A 22,851-nucleotide genomic window follows, 5' to 3' on the forward strand; every position below is an offset into this window, starting at 1 on the left:
TAGCTGAGATCTTTCATATGAGGCTAAGGAATGCTGTCTGTGTTACTTGGTTGTTGAACTATTTAGAAAAATGTTAAAATTATGTCTATATAATATCATAAAACCAACAGTTAATATAACTTTACTGACAGAGGAAAATATTAATGCAGTTGAATTTGCTATTGCACAAGCTTTCAAATGAAATCTTCTGTTATATGTAGCATGGTTTTGGAATTATTGATGCAAATATGAACAAGCAATATTTGATGCCTAGATGCATCAGTAAAAGTTAACTGCAGAAAACCTGGAGGTGGCACTTGGATGTAATGAGTTAAAAATATTTATCAAGTAACCCAGGCAACTTAACAAATGGTAACAATAAAGAGAAAGAGCTTACTTATTCCAGATGGATGCTGTTACAGAAACTCATTCAGAAACTGTATTGTGAGAACTATATAAATTCTGTTTATCTAAAATAGACATTTATTACCTGTCAGCCTTTTTTGGTGCTGGGAGCTATGAAATTAGGTACACTGACTATACTTTTATATTATTCTTAAATGTGCAGTAAAGTCATACTTTTTACCTGTGAGACTCTGTAAAGTTCTGTATCTCTTTTCTCTACAAGAGAGATTCCTTGGATATCTACTGTCATATTCTTCCATAACATGCAGCATTTTAATAAAGGAAGAATATTGTCCTTATCTGAAAGCTGAGTTGAAGAAGACTGAATTCATAGTATGTAAAAAACCCTTCTTGAAGTGTCAGGGAAATCAAAATGTATTTTTATCGTAGGCAACTCTTCATCCCTAGATGCATTTTGGAAAGGAATTCTTTTTCTTTTTTTTTACCACCTGGACCTTTGCATACTCCTTGACATATGGACAACTTTATATCCTCTCAACAGTATAACTTCAAACCACTGAGGTGACAGACACAGGTTTCAGATGTCTTAGTAGGGTTATATACATTATATTGAAATACTCCTTTGTAAAGGCCTTATCCAGAAAGGAGTACTGCAACAAGACAGTGCTTAAGTCAGACATAGCTGCAGTAGACCAAGCTTGATTAAATACTACTGCAGTGATAGGCTGATCCACCACTGAATCCCCTAGATCTGCCATTATAATAGAAGATACCTACAGAGACAGCACTGGAGGAGTTGCTAAAGTATGTTCTTTTTTTTTTTAAGCTCCGATAATAATAATAAGGAAAATGTTGGTACTTTGAATAGATATTATATTCCTGATTTTGGGAACTATTAGAGTAGGCATCCCCACATGAGAATTTGAGTGGGAACTGGTGGAATCATATTTTTACAGATCTTTTTCTGATTCTTTTGAAGATTCTCCTTTGCTGATTTGTACTACCCTATCCTTTCTCTCTAATTTGTTGTCAGACACCTTGATTTCTACTTTTGTTATACAAGAGGAAAAAGTAAACAACATGGAGGAAAGAAGTGCAATAGCTTATAGTATTAGAAATAGCAGATGTCAGCTGGATTCACATTGACTTTGTCACTATCTATTTGATTGAAGAAAAGTGGCAAATAGCCAATCACAACACTACAAAGATAAAATTACTGTGGTCATCAAAATATAAAAGCTGAGTAATGCAAATAAAATAAAATAATTACTGAAGGAAGCTCCTAGCAGCATTATGTATATGAATTTCTCATTCATCAGCTATGTTTCCATGGATAACTAAAGTGAGACCAGCCCTGGCTTTCACAGGAAGTGAGGCACCAGTGTCAAAAACATTGGTTGAGAAAGAAACACTAATGGGGGTGGGGGGGTTAAACCTGAAGTGTCATTATTTACTTTACACCAATAGTATCCTGTTGTAGAACAAAGTAGTAGTCCACAAAAATCACAAAAACTGACAGGGGAAAAAAAAGAGCCATAAATATGATAGACTGGACTATTTAGGATAAGAAATCCATTATATATTGTTACTATTATGCAAGAAGCCTAAAATTTCCAGACAGAAGATATATAAAAAAATTAAAGGAGAAGTAGAGAAAAGAAAAAATACTTGCACAAGAAAAACTGACAAAAGCTTCAAATGTAGAGTTGTGTTTATTAATACAACAGATTTATGAAAGCATTACTGTACATAAACTAAGAAACCTTGGGCCATATGGAAAAAGACGCAACTGAGGAAGTGTGGAAATGTAAAGAACAAAATCTAGAGATTTTTGAAAGGTACAAAAATGAAATATGGACATGGAAAACAGAGAGAGCGAGATCTGATATGACATCATATTTATGCAGAGGAGAAAGCCAAATTAATTAATACAAAAATAGCAGCCCCAAAGATATTCAAAAAGAAATACAGACACAGGCATCCAGATATGGAAAATTTTACAATACAAAAAATAAGATCACAAAGAGGGAATGCAGAACAGAAGACTAACAAAGAAGAAGTTAAAAAATAGTAACTGAAGTTATGGAATAGCTGCAAAGTGAAGGATTTAGTGTAGAAAGTCTAACACAGGTTATAGCACAGCATGATGGAGCAACATAATCCCATGTAAGGAGAAACAGGAGACATCTGAAGAACAAACATGGACATGAGAAAGAAAAAGTGATTTGATATTGTGTAATGTTTATGTAAAGGAGAAATCAAAACTAATCAATGCAAAAAAAGCAGCACCAAGAATATTTGAAGAGAATACAGGCAAAGGCATCCATATATGGAAAATTTTGCAATAGAAAAACATTAGAAAACAAAGAGAAAAAGTAGAAAAGAGGATTGGTAATGGAAAAGTTAAAGAAATAGAAACAGAGGTAATGAATTACATGGAAAGTGACGGATTTAGTCAAGAAAATCTAATTCTGATAACACTACAGCAGGATAGAACAATGGATTTCTATATTAAGGAGAAACCACTGGGGCAGGAAACATCTAATCAGTTACCATATGAAGATGCTTTGGAGCGTTCCATAGGAAACCAGTACAAAAGTTCAGTTGGAGTTTCACAGAAAGGGAAGGAACAGGAAATTGTGGCAACTCTGACACAGTCAATGTTGTGGCGTGATAGGCCAGTGAGTTTCCATATGAAAGACCAACAGATGGCACAGGATGAAAGTGAAGAGAATGTGGCCCAGAAAGATGCTTTGGCACTTTCTGTAGAAAGCCTGCAGAAAATGGAGAACAAACAATGTGCCCTCAGTTTAGAAGAAGATTGTCTAAGAGAAGAGTTGCTTGATTTAATAGAGATGGACAGGCATATTAAGATCAATGAAAGAAATAGACTACAGAAAGTCAATAAAACCCAAAAAAGTTAGAAGGTTAATAAAACAACTGAACACATTAATTAGGATTGTTCATAGAAATGCATGCAATATAACATAAATAGGATATATCACTGTGCACCTAAATTAATAGCAGATAGAGTTTTACCACAAAAACACAGGGCAGTAAGGGAAAGGTAGTGGAGAAATCTAATGCCATCATGGAAGTATCAAATATAGAAAACTATAAAGTGATTAAGACAAGAGGTGTCACTGTTAGAAGAGTACATAAGAGGGAACAGATCAACAAAATACTCAGAAAGATAGATGTGATAAAAGCAATGTGCAGTATCAGAACAGATCAGGATCTGTCATGCACTATTGCAAATGATAAACTAAAAATATCAACACAGACAGATGCAGATAAATGCAAAGGGAAAGTACAAAATAAGCAATTTAGTGATGACCCAAAAAGTTTTATAGAGAATTGGGAAACAAGGCAAAAGGAACTGAAACACCACCAAAAAGAAGAAATAGATGCAGTTTGGAGAAATATCTACAAAGATCCTATGAAGCATAACAAAGATGCTCAATGGATAGAAGAAGTAAAAGAAAGAATAAGAAGGTCAAACATACCGGATATGAAATGGGATGGAATGAGATAAAGTAAAGGCCAGAGAAACTCAAAACAAAGTCAAGAAAAGTTCATAATTGGAAAACCCCAGGCCCAGATGCAGTACCTAACTTCTGGCTAAAAGTATTAACATCATGATAAATTAAGATTTAGCCATGAATAAGAATAATTTATATGCACACACCAAACAGATGCAATCCTGCTTAACAACAGGAAAAACAATACTCCTCCTTAAGAGCGAACTGCAAGCTACCCTAAAAGCTATAAACCATTAACTTGCCTTCTGACAATGTATAACCCACATGTTGGAATTAATGCCAGCAGAGTTTATAGTCATTTAGAAGAAAACTCAATAATGGCAATATAACAAAAGGGTAACAAAAAAAAGTCATATGGAACAAAGGATCATTTGTTGTTAATTAAAGTCATAATGGTGAACTTAAAAAGGGGATGAATCTAAGCATGGCATGGATAGACTACAAAAAAAGTGTTTGGCAGTATCCCACATTTAAGGATAAAGAGTACTTAAAGGTATAAGATACACCTTACACTGGTCAATTACATTACAGCAACCTTGAAACAGTGGCAAACCACTTTGCAGTTGAGCCATGATAAAGGAGAAATTATTATTTCAGGAATAAAAATTCAACGGGGATATTCCAGTGTAACTCTTTGTCACTACTTTTCTTTTGTCTTACCCTTAACCCATTAAGCTGTCTACTTAATAGGTTAGGTCATGGATACAATTTGACTCTCAGAAAACAACAAAGTGTAAAAACTTCTCACCTTTTTGTGGATGATTTAAAACTGTATAGTTCATCATTTGAGGAACTGAAAGCACAACTGCTAGTGGTCAAAACATTTTCAGATGTTATAAGAATGTCATTTGGTCTTGATAAATGTGCAAAAACCTTTAAAGCTGGAAAGCTGCAGCACAAAGAAAGCATTAGTTTAGGACAAGAATGTGATATAAAAGAACTTGAGCAATAGGGAGTGTATAAATATTTGGGAATTGATGAAGGATCAACAATAAAACATGAACAAATGCAAATAAAACAGTAAGGAATATCTTAGCAGACTAAAATTGATACTGAAAATAGCTCTGGTATATAGGAATAACATCCACTCTATTAACCAATTTTCTCTTCCTCTCCTAACTTACTGTTTTGGAGTGAGTGACTGGCCCCTAAAGAATCAGTTGGACAGGAGAATAAGAAAAATGCTTCATGCTCATCAAATGATTTATAAAATATCAGTGCATATCGACATTATATATTCTCCATTCTGAAGGAGGTTTGGGCCTCCTTGAAATTGATTGCAAGTATAGATCTGTGATTGTAGGACTGCATTCATATCTACTGACTTTATAAGACTCAAACAAAGTGAAGGTTTTAAAACATGAGTAGAATAAGTCTAAGATGACTTCCCAGCTTAGTTTACCAGAAAAATATTGGTGTCAAGCAGGAATGGAAATCAAACCAGGAATAGATAAAAATCAGGGAGCAACTGAATATGCCAAAAACAAAAGCAAGAATATAAGGTGAAGGAACAAATGAGAAGTCAAGAAATGTGGCAAATGTATAAATATAGTTGCAAGTACAGAAAACTCTTGGAACAACCTCATGTCAATCAGGATCAAATGTAGGAATGGTTAAGGGGAGGTGAATTTAAACCAAAAGATGAAAGGTTAATATTACTCAAGATAGTGGACTATGTACATGTTGGTTTACAAAGTCCATTGAAAGTGAGGGAGAAACAGACAAATGTAGGTTTTGTAAAACAGAATTGGAAACAGTTGCAAATCTTGCTGTTAGTTGACATACAATAATGGCGGAAGGACTGTATACTGAAAGGCATAATAATGTGGCAAGGTTGATGCACTGGGGATTTTACAACCATTATAATATTGAAATAGCTGAAAAACATTTGAAACTTAAGCCACAAAACGTTATAGAAAATGATGGTGCTGCGGTAGTGTTGTCACCTCACAGTTAAGACGCTGTCCAGTTCGATTCTCAGCTAGAGTGTCTTCTGCGTGGAGACATGCGTGAATGGGCGTACCTTCATTGAAGGATGTGCATCAGGGCTGGTAACTCGGCATGTAAAAATCAACTACCAATCATTAGCGGGCCGGAGTTCCACTGTGGCGACCCCTAACTGGGAAAAGCCGAAAGACACAACAACAACAACAATGAAGTTTATATCACTTGGGATCACCCATTACCAACAGTTTAAAAATAAATGTGAGAAATCCAGATATCATAGTCCAGGAAAAGAAGAGGAAAGTAGCACTGATTATTGAAACTGCTGCACCCAGTGACTACAGTGTCTTATGCACAAAGAGACACAAAGTCATAGCATTCCAAGATTTGCAGGTAAAATGAGGGCAATGTGGAAGCCAAATACCCAGACAGTACCAATAATGGCAGGAGCAATAGGTCTTAAAAAAAGAATTTACAGTTGTAGTTAGATATGGTATAGATACATGTAACACTGTATGAATTGCAGGAGTCAATTATGGGCAGATTGCAGTGCTGTGAAGACCACTTCTGGCTAACATCAGAGATTGAAACAATACTAATTTTATGAACTGTATTCATACTTTGACTTAGGAATGGGGTCCATTCCCATCATGATATTAGAAACCCAAAAGACTTGGGAAATTAAAAAGAATGAGATCATACGTTAAGAAGAGCTCCAGATTTGCTAAAAATGCTTCATATGTGTTGTTGGTGCTGCTGGGGCTGGTAGCAACCATTAATACGAAGGAGTGAATCTCTGCATCTCTTTCCAGTGCCCATTATTAAAAGAGTTGGTGCTATATACATGAGCTGAAATTACATTAAGAATGAGAAATATTAGCAGCAATTACCCTGCATCAGGTTGTGGAATCAAAGGACGATCTTTGTAAAACTTGAAATGATAGAAAAAATTACAAGGATGCTAGAATCAATCATACTGGCAACTAAAGGTTTACAATGATGGCTGGGGACACAGAAGGAATCACTGTGCTCTTTAAAACCAGATGATGACCATACGAACACTAAAACTGAACTTCAAAACAAGTCATTAAAGAGCAAGTGCAGACAATGAAGAAGTTATAAAATTAATTACATTGGGTTTTGGCAAAGATAGATGATATGAAAAATGAACAGAACTATAAGAATACAATATCATCTTTTGTTAACGAATCTTTGAATGACTTAGACCATAATATTTTTTCTTAGCATGCATCACCCTGCTATCAGTGCCTGGACAGAATTAGAATGGGAAGCTGAACTGCAGTATAGATTGCCGAAGAAGACATGTAGTATACACTAGCCTAGACATATCATATGAAACCTGCTTTCCTATGTGACAAAAGAATGGTTGTTAAATAATTTGTTCCTGTTACATGGTATTAAAATTGGTAATTGTATTGTTAAAAATTATAAGAACTCTGCAAGTGTATTGCTTCAGAGGCATTCTAGCTTTGTGGATACCTTTCAGGTGCTTAAAAATATCTATATTGTGTGCAAAGTCAGTTGTAAAGTGACAGTAATAGTGGAGCACCAGAAGTAGAGAAGGAGATTTAAGACCTTCTAGGTGCCTGATAATCAGGGAATTGCAGGTCATACTACATTATTTACAGAGTGTCTGCAGCATTATGGGAGAGGAAAAGAGCCAAGTGACAGTCCAGCAAGTCTTAAAAAATGAGGAGAATATGGATTATTTTAGCAAAAGAAAAAGGGAGGAGAGGATGATAAGATTCAAGGAATTTGATCCCATGTTTTTGTTAGTGGCATTGTCTACAACATTGCAGTAAGGTGAGTCACAGAAGTACTCATACTAAAGATGTCAGACAACATACATTTCACAGGAATGTAATACATTTTAAGACTGAAAACTGACCATTGTAAACCAACATGTAACGCAGAGCACTGACACTATCCATGTGACTTCATCAGTACACTGAGCTATGGAAGCAGGTAGACTAAATGCATTAGCTTTACCTTCTTTCATATTTGTATGGTGCTATGCCTCAGTGCTTAGCTAACTTGCATGACTGATGACAGCGTCTGCAGTGAATTAAAAGAATTTGACTTATTTTTGCCATAGGACAAGAAGTGGCAGTTCTTGTTGGTAATACATATCCTTTAACATTGCTCTCTGTGATCTGTTGGACAATGTATGACCACAGAAGGATAATTTTGTTTTTAAGCCCTTTTGGAGAAGTTTGTGGTATGCTTATTATTTTTTTACCAGATTAAAGATGAGAGATGAGAGAATAGGAGATACATAAAAAGAGAAAGAAAGCAGAGAACACAAGGAGAGCCAATAAGAAATAAATAGGATAAAGGTGAGATACAAGCATACCTCGTACCTTCTTAGCTCAATAATTATGGACAAAGCCAAAAATAACTTTTGTTAGACAGTGCCAAAATCTATGACAGGTTTTACTTATTGCTAATACTAATTTTATAATGATTTTATTGAGTTATTGTTTAATTATATTTTAATGAAATATGTAAGAAGGTCAGAGATATTATATGGGTAACCTTATTTGTTAGAGTAGGGAAAGTTGGGGAAGGAAGTCTGTAATGCAAGAGGTGGGTGACAGGGAGAAGTTAGCTGTCAGGGAAAGACAGACATGACTGACAAGTAGGGAGTAACACAATGAGGGACAAACAGCACAGTGTTGAAGGAGACATCATGCTAACAGAAGTAAGACAATGGTGAGGTGAGGATTGTGCAACATACAGAGGTGGACATGTATATAAAAAGGAGGGGAATAACAGGTTGGGGCTAGAATTTTGTGCTCAGAGATCCAATCTCTGCCAGCATGGACCTAAAGGTAGATTGATCATCATCCTGAGCACTTTCATCACTGAATCCAGCCTCTGAATGTGGAGTAATTGCTATTGTAATGGTGAAATGTTCTTGTTAAGTTGCACTTGTGTGCTTATTTTGAGGGGATATGTGCTCAGGACAAATAGATGCCTGGCATTTATTTATTTATTTTTATTTTTTTGTGGATATCGATATCTGTCAGGGACACACACAGCATACAGGATGACCTAGTAGGATAGTAGAAGTGTAAGCATTTGTAAGTGCCATGCAGACCAATGGCTGTAAATTCCACTTTTGCCCATACTTACAGACTTATGCCCAAAAACATACTGGTGATTTTACCTGCAAACCTAGGTTTACAAAGGCTGTGAATGAGGAGGCACAAGAAACCCTGCATATCCTTTGTAGATGGCTTTTTCCAGTCCATTCCATCAACCAGCCCATCTGTGATCATGTCTGGCATAAAACTGTCACCAACATTAATGCTGCGGGTGGTCAGGGTTGCAGTTATGATATAGTTCACCACAGGGTGTCAGATATTATACCCTGTTACTAGCTCCTCATTTGACTCCTCATCTGTCTCTGTTACTGCTGCTTGTGGAGATGGGAACTGCTGGCCCTGCAGGAGACCAAACTGCTGTTACTGCATCCTTACTATAATACTGTATAGCATGGCATACATGGTCAGTATTGTGATACACATGGTGCTAGGGCTCCATTGAATGTATACAGATAGGGAAAGCATGACTTCAGCAGCCCAAACACACACTGTGCATTTTTTTCTGGTTTGTGATATGCATGATTGTACTCCTGGTCACTCTGATTGTGTGGACTTCAATGGCTGTCATAAGCCAGGGTTGCAGGACATGTCCAGCATAACTGCACAAGATGACCCTGTGAGAAGTCTTGGTATAGAAGCAGATCTAGCTTTTAGCTTTTTAATCATATCAACCAATTGATTAATGATAGTTGTAGAACTATAGGTTGTATAAAAAAAAATGTATAAAGTCTAGGAAATCAGAAATGATGAAGGCATTGTTTGTTAATTACATCAGAGATTAGACCAAACCTTGAGCATGGAATAACAATATGGAAACCTGATATGAAAACAAGGGTGAGTAAACTGGAAATAGTACAGCAGAAATATACCAAGGGCATCCATGGATGTAAAAATGTAAGTACTTATGAAAGACTAAAATACCCTAACTTGTACTGTGTCTCATACAGATATTTAAGAGGAGCTGTTATTCAGGTATATAAGGCATTTAGGGACAACTACCTCTGGGAATGTTAGGGATTATCAAAAAGTAGTACAGAATCATCAGACAACTTATGTAAAGATTCTATGGGAATGAGAAGTGTACTAATTGGTTCTATTAATATTAATTTATAATATTACAGTAGAGATGCATGGAACAAACTACCAAATTATATTAAAGCAAGCACTAGTTCAGGTATCTTTAAGAACAGCCTGGACACTTATTATGGGAAAAACTGTCCCCCGGATTCATTAATCGCCCATGCAGGACTAGCTTAGTCCTGCATGGAAGCGTCCATTTAGGAGCAGGACAGCAGCGAGCCATGCATATTAACAAGGTGCGCTGCCTGAGCTCCTAGGCTTACACAAAGTGTGTACGAGTGCAGGGGGCATGTCTGAGAGCACAGCTCTCAGAATAAACATACCGCTGCAATGTAAAACAGAAGAAGGTGTTAAGAAATGAGTGAGATTGCTCATAGGTGTCCTCATATCCCCACCAACAGTCCCCCATGTGTACAACAGCAACAGTACATAAAAGTCAAATGAAGAAACCCCTTTATTTTTATTTTAAAAATCCGAGTACAGCTAACTGTAGGTGTGCGGATGTGCCCATCGCTTAGCTATGGTTAAAGCAGCTTAAAAGGCTGAAGAGGATAACAAGGAAGATATATGCAAATGAAGCAGCACAGTTATAGTGTAGTGGGCAAAGCATTTGCCTAATGAGCAGGCATTCCCGGTTTGAGTCCCACTGCATCACAGTCTAATTTACATGGCAAAGCACTTTATAACCGATATTTATGTTGCAAAACCCACGAAAAAACATATATGTATGAACTGGAGTACTGCAAGAAATGCACATATGAAGTGTCAGTGTCATAATAAATAAGGCACTAGTAAGCAGGTTTAAGCACAAATATTTTTTACACTTTCTTTCGAATTGTGTATCCATTTGTCTCTGAACCCAATTATATTATGAATTTATACAGTACTCATATTCCTCGTATAACACATCATTAACTATAACATCATTCAATTTATCCAGTTCATTCATAAGCAAACATATCCTTTTGTCATTACATTGCACAATAAATCTCATAAATGCAGTTCCAAAGCCATCAAACAATGTCATACATTCCTTTTTAGTGTCAAAGTCCAAATCAATCCCCATAGGGTATTTGAAAAAACGAAGTCCCATAGGGACTATACAAGTATCTATGCATTTCATTAAATAACTGTTCTCCAGTTGTAGATTTTTACATTTCTTCAGTTTGCTACCAAATTCAAACATTAGGTTTTTTAAGTTCTTGTCAGTGTTCGATAGATTACCACCTCTACCTTCAGTCTGGACTTCCACTTTGTCCAGTCCTCTAAAGTCAAAATTAGACTCAATAAAGTTCTTGTAGCACTGTTCCTTACCCGCCACAACTTTTTTAGCGTTAGTAAAGTTTGAATTAGTACCTGCATAGTGAACGTTACCGGCCATAGTGTAAGTCTTTTTAGGTGGCATTCTTTTCGGTTTGGCTCCAAAAAACGAGTAGTCTGCCTCCGATCCACATTCCCTTCCTGTAGTCGACCGATTAAATCCGCCATCTGGTCTGGATCCATAAGAGGTTCTCCTATCTCGTTCGTCTCCGTTACCCTGCCCATTAGGAATGGAATTGCTGTTGCCGGTCGCACTTGGCGCTCTAGATGACGTCATCCGTTCATTTTCTTTACTGTGTAGCAAGGGTTGGCTCACTAGTTCAATGAGTCGGGTGAGCTCTCCCCGCATAATCGTCATCTCAAACTGCATACCTCTAATTTCATCCCTCCTGGGTGAAAAAATAGATGGCAGTTCATCCATCGAATCCATCCTCTTCAAAACAACTAGTAAATAATCAAACAACTGGGAAACAGTCCACACTATGTAAAAATCAAAAGGCAATTCCCCTGGTAATGGAATCAAGATGCTGCAAGTCAATATAAAAGTAAAAAAACATGTAACTTCTCTTTATTCCACGTAGTTGAGCGCTTTCATCTAACAATACTTAGATTTCTTCAGAACACATGACTGCCCTTAGGCATACAATATATAAAAGGTGTCATCAACACCTGATTAAATAATTAATTAATTACTCAATCCATTTCAAAACATTTAAAGTGCTAGTGTGAATGCTCATACTATTCTCTAATACCCTTTAAAACAAACATTTGTCAGTCTGGTTAAAAGGCTACCATATAAAGTACCATTATCTTAATATACCATTCTCTTAAAACCTTATACAATATTGTAATTTATACATATTATTAATAAAAAATATATTGTATTTTAATATATTTTTCCAAAAAAAACTGATTTCTATGTAAATGTACCTGTATGCTTGTTTACCACTATCATAATAAATGGATCACATTAATAATGTCAAACTCCTAAGACAAAAAGGTCAATAAGCAAATACCTGATGTATATTTTAAGTTTATCTGTCCTTCCTATAAATCTAAACACTGTTTGCCAAAATTGGCTTGATTTAAATGTGGTCATTTAGTCCTGGAGGAGTAGATGCACTTAATTTTATTTGCCATCTAGTTTCTAACTCACCCAGTTTTTTACTTACATTCCCTCCTCTGGGGTTCACTGAGACACTGTCTAGTATAGCAAAATAAAACAATTTGCAACTACTACTTTCTTGCAGATGTCTCCACAAAGCATTTTTTGCATCTTTTCTCTTAATACAATAGTAGTGGTCATATATCCTTTGCCTAAGACTCCTATCGGTCTTTCCCACATAGTAACAGTGGCAATCAGCACACTTAGCTAGGTAGACTAAATGGGTAGTCCTACAATTCCCTTTCTTGAAACATATCTCTGTCTTGGTGACATTTTCCAATTTTATACTATTCACTAAACATGTACTTGCACTGATTACATGTGCCACACTTTGTTGTTCCTACCTTAGCTTTATCGTTATTTTTGTTTGTATTTTTCTCTCTAGTTCCCATTTTAAATTATTCCCATTTCTAGATACAAATCTGGGTGCGTCTCCTACTGTCTCTATAATTTTTCTGTCCATTTTTAGTATATTCCAATTATTACTAATAATTCTTTTAATGTTTGTGGTCCAAGGGGTGTGTTGTAAAATGCAGGCCCTAGTGTACTCAACATCTGACCCTCCATTGGCAGCTATCATATTATCTGTTTTCACCAACGGTCCTTTTCCTAATAGGGGTATATATTTATTGCCCCATTCTTTCAAAATATAACTGGTCACATCCTTCACTAACCATCTGGGGTATCCCCTTTGTATAAACATGTCCCCTATATATTGCATTTCCCTGACAAAATCATCAAATTCAGATGTCATCCTGGCAGCCCTAATACATTGTCCCTTGATTATGCTCTTTTTTTGTGTGGTGGGATGAGAACTACTATACTCTAAATAGCTGTTACTAAACGTCTCTTTCCTATATACCTTACTCTTTATTTTCCCTTTGTCCACAGTAATAAGGGTATCTAAGTAAGCTATGGAGTCTGCTTCCACATTATATGTAAATTTCAGTTCATTACTCTTTAAATTCAAATCCCTCATAAATACTTCCAGTTCTTTTCTATCCCCCTTCCAAATTAGAAAAATATCATCCAAAAAGCGGTAGTAACATGAAACTTCCTGAAATCTACTATTACTAAATATATGTTCTTCTTCCCAATCACATAAATAAATGTTAGCAAAAATGGGGGCACAAGCTGCCCCCATTGCTACTCCTTTTGTTTGAATGTAATATTCTCCTTCAAACATTATGTAGTTGTGTTTCAGTACTAGTTCCATGAATTCTCCTGTAAGTTGTATTTTGTCCCTTGAAAAAATACCTGATTTTTCCATGGACCTTTCCAGTCTAAGCAGTCCATCCTCTTGTGGAATGCTTGAAAATAAGTCTACCACATCTGCAGTCACTAGAAGGGCCCCAGGTGTAATCATATCTTGCTTTAATCTACCTAAAAAGTCCCAAGAATCTATTATTACATGTTTGTAGGACTTGTATAGAGGTTTAAGCCAACCATCCACCACCTTGCCAAAATTAAAGGTTTTAGCCTTACTACCTAATATTATAGATCTGAAAGGGGGGTCAATTAAACCCTTGTGGATCTTGGGAATACCCACAATGGTACTTATAATGGGAGAGTCCACCTTCAAATAGTGGTATAGCTCACCACTTATTCTTTCATCTATCAACAAGTCTTCCAAATATAAGTTGATTTTGTTGTATCCAATATTCACTTCATTTTTTGAGGAGGGTTCGTATTTGCCAGTATTTAGTAGGATTTCGTTAATTTTATTCTTGTATTCTTCTTGCCCATATAGTACTATTCCTCCCCCTTTGTCTGGTTTCATTATTCTAACCATTTTGTTTTTCTGAAAATCCTTTAGTGCTATGGACTCGGAAGTGGTCAAGTTGTATCTGATTTTCATGTAGTTTATTTTGTTACTGTACTTATATAATTCCTCAGTCACCATTTTTTCATATAGCCCAAGTACACTATTGAGTGGTGGGGTATAAGTACTTTTCTTCTTAAACATCGGCTTAATTATAGTGCTGGTCTTCTCTTTGTCAAATATTATCCCAAGATTCAATTTCCTTAGATATTTTTTGAAATCAATTATAACATCCTCTACTTTGAATCTTTTTACTGGCACGTACTTCATTCCTTTACTTAACAAAGTAAAGTGTTCTTCCTTTAATTCTATTTGTGTGTAATTGTGAATATAAAACTGGTTAAATTCACTAGTTATATCATTAATCTTTACTATCCTTCCTTTGCTTGAGTTAGTTCCTATCTTGTGTGCCCCTCCCCAATTAACCTTCTTGGTTGTGGGTAGTGGAATTCCCTCTTTCCAATCTGGTTTGTTCCTCTGTACACACTGTTCTTCCCTTTTTGTTCTCCTAAAAAATCATTTCCTTCACATAAGTTGTCAACATTATTACTGTCAATTCTCTCTCTGAATTTGTTGTCTCTGTGTTGGTAATCATAGTGAGTGTGTGTACTTCCCTTCCTACCTGATGTACTTCTTAAGTATGTCTTGCCTTTATTACTATCTTTTTTGTCCCATCTGTATGCTTGCCCTTTGTTATATTGTTCTAAATCCCTCTGATATTTTTTACACTTTCTTTCGAATTGTGTATCCATTTGTCTCTGAACCCAATTATATTGTGAATTTATACAGTACTCATATTCCTCGTATAACACATCATTAACTATAACATCATTCAATTTATCCAGTTCATTCATAAGCAAACATATCTTTTTGTCATTACATTGCACAATAAATCTCATAAATGCAGTTCCAAAGCCATCAAACAATTTCATACATTCCTTTTTAGTGTCAAAGTCCAAATCAATCCCCATAGGGTATTTGAAAAAACGAAGTCCCATAGGGACTATACAAGTATCTATGCATTTCATTAAATAACTGTTCTCCAGTTGTAGATTTTTACATTTCTTCAGTTTGCTACCAAATTCAAACATTAGGTTTTTTAAGTTCTTGTCAGTGTTCGATAGATTACCACCTCTACCTTCAGTCTGGACATCCACTTTGTCCAGTCCTCTAAAGTCAAAATTAGACTCAATAAAGTTCTTGTAGCACTGTTCCTTACCCGCCACAACTTTTTTAGCGTTAGTAAAGTTTGAATTAGTACCTGCATAGTGAACGTTACCGGCCATAGTGTAAGTCTTTTTAGGTGGCATTCTTTTCGGTTTGGCTCCAAAAAACGAGTAGTCTGCCTCCGATCCACATTCCCTTCCTGTAGTCGACCGATTAAATCCGCCATCTGGTCTGGATCCATAAGAGGTTCTCCTATCTCGTTCGTCTACGTTACCCTGCCCATTAGGAATGGAATTGCTGTTGCCGGTCGCACTTGGCGCTCTAGATGACGTCATCCGTTCATTTTCTTTACTGTGTAGCAAGGGTTGGCTCACTAGTTCAATGAGCCGGGTGAGCTCTCCCCGCATAATCGCCATCTCGGACTGCATACCTCTAATTTCATCCCTCCTGGGTGAAAAAATAGATGGCAGTTCATCCATCGAATCCATCCTCTTCAAAACAACTAGTAAATAATCAAACAACTGGGAAACAGTCCACACTATGTAAAAATCAAAAGGCAATTCCCCTGGTGATGGAATCAAGATGCTGCAAGTCAATATAAAAGTGAAAAAATATATAACTTCTCTTTATTACACGTAGTTGAGCGCTTTCATCTAACAATACTTAGATTTCTTCAGAACACATGACTGCCCTTAGGCATACAATATATAAAAGGTGTCATCAACACCTAATTAAATAATTAATTACTCAATCCATTTCCAAACATTTAAAGTGCTAGTGCAAATGCTCATACTATTCTCTAATGCCCTTTAAAACAAACATTTGTAAGTCAGGTTAAAAAGGCTACCATATAAAGTACCATCATCTTAAAATACCATCCTCTTAAAACCTTATACAATATTGTAATTTATACATATTATTAATAAAAAATATATTGTATTTTAATATATTTTTCCAAAAAAAACTGATTTCTATGTAAATGTACCTGTATGCTTGTTTACCACTATCATAATAAATGGATCACATTAATAATGTCAAACTCCTAAGACAAAAAGGTCAATAAGCAAATACCTGATGTATATTTTAAGTTTATCTGTCCTTCCTATAAATCTAAACACTGTTTGCCAAAATTGGCTTGATTTAAATGTGGTCATTTAGTCCTGGAGGAGTAGATGCACTTAATTTTATTTGCCATCTAGTTTCTAACTCACCCAGTTTTTTACTTACATTCCCTCCTCTGGGGTTCACTGAGACACTGTCTAGTATAGCAAAATAAAACAATTTGCAACTACTACTTTCTTGCAGATGTCTCCACAAAGCATTTTTTGCATCTTTTCTCTTAATACAATAGTAGTGGTCATATATCCTTTGCCTAAGACTCCTATCGGTCTTTCCCACATAGTAACAGTGGCAATCAGCACACTTAGCTAGGTAGACTAAATGGGTAGTCCTACAATTCCCTTTCTTGAAACATATCTCTGTCTTGGTGACATTTTCCAATTTTATACTATTCAGTAAGCCTATGTACTTGCACTGATTACATGTGCCACACTTTGTTGTTCCTACCTTAGCTTTATCGTTATTTTTTGTTTGTATTTCTCTCTCTAGTTCCCATTTTAAATTATTCCCATTTCTAGATACAAATCTGGGTGCGTCTCCTACTGTCTCTATAATTTTTCTGTCCATTTTTAGTATATTCCAATTATTACTAATAATTCTTTTTAATGTTTGTGGTCCAAGGGTGTGTTGGAAAATGCAGGCTCTAGTGTACTCAAGAGCTGGCCCTCCATTGGCAGCTATCATATTATCTGTTTTCACCAACGGTCCTTTTCCTAATAGGGGTATATATTTATTGCCCCATTCTTTCAAAATATAACTGGTCACATCCTTCACTAACCATCTGGGGTATCCCTTTGTATAAACATGTCCCCTATATATTGCATTTCCCTGACAAAATCATCAAATTCAGATGTCATCCTGGCAGCCCTAATACATTGTCCCTTGATTATGCTCTTTTTTTGTGTGGTGGGATGAGAACTACTATACTCTAAATAGCTGTTACTAAACGTCTCTTTCCTATATACCTTACTCTTTATTTTCCCTTTGTCCACAGTAATAAGGGTATCTAAGTAAGCTATGGAGTCTGCTTCCACATTATATGTAAATTTCAGTTCATTACTCTTTAAATTCAAATCCCTCATAAATACTTCCAGTTCTTTTCTATCCCCCTTCCAAATTAGAAAAATATCATCCAAAAAGCGGTAGTAACATGAAACTTCCTGAAATCTACTATTACTAAATATATGTTCTTCTTCCCAATCACATAAATAAATGTTAGCAAAAATGGGGGCACAAGCTGCCCCCATTGCTACTCCTTTTGTTTGAATGTAATATTCTCCTTCAAACATTATGTAGTTGTGTTTCAGTACTAGTTCCATGAATTCTCCTGTAAGTTGTATTTTGTCCCTTGAAAAAATACCTGATTTTTCCATGGACCTTTCCAGTCTAACCAGTCCATCCTCTTGTGGAATGCTTGAAAATAAGTCTACCACATCTGTAGTCACTAGAAGGGCCCCAGGTGTAATCATATCTTGCTTTAATCTACCTAAAAAGTCCCAAGAATCTATTATTACATGTTTGTAGGACTTGTATAGAGGTTTAACCCAACCATCCACCACCTTGCCAAAATTAAAGGTTTTAGCCTTACTATCTGATATTATAGGTCTGAAAGGGGGGTCAATTAAACCCTTGTGGATCTTGGGAATACCCACAATGGTACTTATAATGGGAGAGTCCACCTTCAAATAGTGGTATAGCTCACCACTTATTCTTTCATCTATCAACAAGTCTTCCAAATATAAGTTGATTTTGTTGTATCCAATATTCACTTCATTTTTTGAGGAGGGTTCGTATTTGCCAGTATTTAGTAGGATTTTGTTCATTTTATTCTTGTATTCTTCTTGCCCATATAGTACTATTCCTCCCCCTTTGTCTGGTTTCATTATTCTAACCATTTTGTTTTTCTGAAAATCCTTTAGTGCTATGGACTCGGAAGTGGTCAAGTTGTATCTGATTTTCGTGTAGTTTATTTTGTTACTGTACTTATATAATTCCTCAGTCACCATTTTTTCATATAGCCCAAGTACACTATTGAGTGGTGGGGTATAAGTACTTTTCTTCTTAAACATCGGCTTAATTATAGTGCTGGTCTTCTCTTTGTCAAATATTATCCCAAGATTCAATTTCCTTAGATATTTTTTGAAATCAATTATAACATCCTCTACTTTGAATCTTTTTACTGGCACGTACTTCATTCCTTTACTTAGCAAAGTAAAGTGTTCTTCCTTTAATTCTATTTGTGTGTAATTGTGAATATAAAACTGGTTAAATTCACTAGTTATATCATTAATCTTTACTATCCTTCCTTTGCTTGAGTTAGTTCCTATCTTGTGTGCCCCTCCCCAATTAACCTTCTTGGTTGTGGGTAGTGGAATTTCCTCTTTCCAATCTGGTTTGTTCCTCTGTACACGTTCTCCTAAAAAATCATTTCCTTCACATAAGTTGTCAACATTATTATTGTCAATTCTCTCTCTGAATTTGTTGTCTCTGTGTTGGTAATCATAGTGAGTGTGTGTACTTCCCTTCCTACCTGATGTACTTCTTAAGTATGTCTTGCCTTTATTACTATCTTTTTTGTCCCATCCGTATGCTTGCCCTTTGTTATATTGTTCTAAATCCCTCTGATATTTTTTACACTTTCTTTCGAATTGTGTATCCATTTGTCTCTGAACCCAATTATATTGTGAATTTATACAGTACTCATATTCCTCGTATAACACATCATTAACTATAACATCATTCAATTTATCCAGTTCATTCATAAGCAAACATATCTTTTTGTCATTACATTGCACAATAAATCTCATAAATGCAGTTCCAAAGCCATCAAACAATTTCATACATTCCTTTTTAGTGTCAAAGTCCAAATCAATCCCCATAGGGTATTTGAAAAAACGAAGTCCCATAGGGACTATACAAGTATCTATGCATTTCATTAAATAACTGTTCTCCAGTTGTAGATTTTTACATTTCTTCAGTTTGCTACCAAATTCAAACATTAGGTTTTTTAAGTTCTTGTCAGTGTTCGATAGATTACCACCTCTACCTTCAGTCTGGACATCCACTTTGTTCAGTCCTCTAAAGTCAAAATTAGACTCAATAAAGTTCTTGTAGCACTGTTCCTTACCCGCCACAACTTTTTTAGCGTTAGTAAAGTTTGAATTAGTACCTGCATAGTGAACGTTACCGGCCATAGTGTAAGTCTTTTTAGGTGGCATTCTTTTCGGTTTGGCTCCAAAAAACGAGTAGTCTGCCTCCGATCCACATTCCCTTCCTGTAGTCGACCGATTAAATCCGCCATCTGGTCTGGATCCATAAGAGGTTCTCCTATCTCGTTCGTCTCCGTTACCCTGCCCATTAGGAATGGAATTGCTGTTGCCGGTCGCACTTGGCGCTCTAGATGACGTCATCCGTTCATTTTCTTTACTGTGTAGCAAGGGTTGGCTCACTAGTTCAATGAGCCGGGTGAGCTCTCCCTGCATAATCGCCATCTCGGACTGCATACCTCTAATTTCATCCCTCCTGGGTGAAAAAATAGATGGCAGTTCATCCATCGAATCCATCCTCTTCAAAACAACTAGTAAATAATCAAACAACTGGGAAACAGTCCACACTATGTAAAAATCAAAAGGCAATTCCCCTGGTGATGGAATCAAGATGCTGCAAGTCAATATAAAAGTAAAAAAACATGTAAATTCTCTTTATGCCACGTAGTTGAGCGCTTTCATCTAACAATACTTAGATTTCTTCAGAACACATGACTGCCCTTAGGCATACAATATATAAAAGGTGTCATCAACACCTGATTAAATAATTAATTAATTACTCAATCCATTTCAAAACATTTAAAGTGCTAGTGCGAATGCTCATACTATTCTCTAATACCCTTTAAAACAAACATTTGTCAGTCTGGTTAAAAAGGCTACCATATAAAATACCATCATCTTAAAATACCATCCTCTTAAAACCTTATACAATATTGTAATTTATACATATTATTAATAAAAAATATATTGTATTTTAATATATTTTTCCAAAAAAAAATGATTTCTATGTAAATGTACCTGTATGCTTGTTTACCACTATCATAATAAATGGATCACATTAATAATGTCAAACTCCTAAGACAAAAAGGTCAATAAGCAAATACCTGATGTATATTTTAAGTTTATCTTTCCTTCCTATAAATCTAAACACTGTTTGCCAAAATTGGCTTGATTTAAATGTGGTCATTTAGTCCTGGAGGAGTAGATGCACTTAATTTTATTTGCCATCTAGTTTCTAACTCACCCAGTTTTTTACTTACATTCCCTCCTCTGGGGTTCACTGAGACACTGTCTAGTATAGCAAAATAAAACAATTTGCAACTACTACTTTCTTGCAGATGTCTCCACAAAGCATTTTTTGCATCTTTTCTCTTAATACAATAGTAGTGGTCATATATCCTTTGCCTAAGACTCCTATCGGTCTTTCCCACATAGTAACAGTGGCAATCAGCACACTTAGCTAGGTAGACTAAATGGGTAGTCCTACAATTCCCTTTCTTGAAACATATCTCTGTCTTGGTGACATTTTCCAATTTTATACTATTCACTAAGCTTATGTACTTGCACTGATTACATGTGCCACACTTTGTTGTTCCTACCTTAGCTTTATCGTTATTTTTTGTTTGTATTTTTCTCTCTAGTTCCCATTTTAAATTATTCCCATTTCTAGATACAAATCTGGGTGCGTCTCCTACTGTCTCTATAATTTTTCTGTCCATTTTTAGTATATTCCAATTATTACTAATAATTCTTTTAATGTTTGTGGTCCAAGGGGTGTGTTGTAAAATGCAGGCCCTAGTGTACTCAACATCTGACCCTCCATTGGCAGCTATCATATTATCTGTTTTCACCAACGGTCCTTTTCCTAATAGGGGTATATATTTATTGCCCCATTCTTTCAAAATATAACTGGTCACATCCTTCACTAACCATCTGGGGTATCCCCTTTGTATAAACATGTCCCCTATATATTGCATTTCCCTGACAAAATCATCAAATTCAGATGTCATCCTGGCAGCCCTAATACATTGTCCCTTGATTATGCTCTTTTTTTGTGTGGTGGGATGAGAACTACTATACTCTAAATAGCTGTTACTAAACGTCTCTTTCCTATATACCTTACTCTTTATTTTCCCTTTGTCCACAGTAATAAGGGTATCTAAGTAAGCTATGGAGTCTGCTTCCACATTATATGTAAATTTCAGTTCATTACTCTTTAAATTCAAATCCCTCATAAATACTTCCAGTTCTTTTCTATCCCCCTTCCAAATTAGAAAAATATCATCCAAAAAGCGGTAGTAACATGAAACTTCCTGAAATCTACTATTACTAAATATATGTTCTTCTTCCCAATCACATAAATAAATGTTAGCAAAAATGGGGGCACAAGCTGCCCCCATTGCTACTCCTTTTGTTTGAATGTAATATTCTCCTTCAAACATTATGTAGTTGTGTTTCAGTACTAGTTCCATGAATTCTCCTGTAAGTTGTATTTTGTCCCTTGAAAAAATACCTGATTTTTCCATGGACCTTTCCAGTCTAAGCAGTCCATCCTCTTGTGGAATGCTTGAAAATAAGTCTACCACATCTGTAGTCACTAGAAGGGCCCCAGGTGTAATCATATCTTGCTTTAATCTACCTAAAAAGTCCCAAGAATCTATTATTACATGTTTGTAGGACTTGTATAGAGGTTTAAGCCAACCATCCAGCACCTTGCCAAAATTAAAGGTTTTAGCCTTACTACCTGATATTATAGGTCTGAAAGGGGGATCAATTAAACCCTTGTGGATCTTGGGAATACCCACAATTGTACTTATAATGGGAGAGTCCACCTTCAAATAGTGGTATAGCTCACCACTTATTCTTTCATCTATCAACAAGTCTTCCAAATATAAGTTGATTTTGTTGTATCCAATATTCACTTCATTTTTTGAGGAGGGTTCGTATTTGCCAGTATTTAGTAGGATTTCGTTAATTTTATTCTTGTATTCTTCTTGCCCATATAGTACTATTCCTCCCCCTTTGTCTGGTTTCATTATTCTAACCATTTTGTTTTTCTGAAAATCCTTTAGTGCTATGGACTCGGAAGTGGTCAAGTTGTATCTGATTTTCATGTAGTTTATTTTGTTACTGTACTTATATAATTCCTCAGTCACCATTTTTTCATATAGCC

Source organism: Protopterus annectens, chromosome 5.part0 (genome assembly GCF_019279795.1).
Source record: "Protopterus annectens isolate FY-2018-M chromosome 5.part0, PAN1.0, whole genome shotgun sequence".
NCBI lineage: Eukaryota > Metazoa > Chordata > Ceratodontiformes > Protopteridae > Protopterus > Protopterus annectens.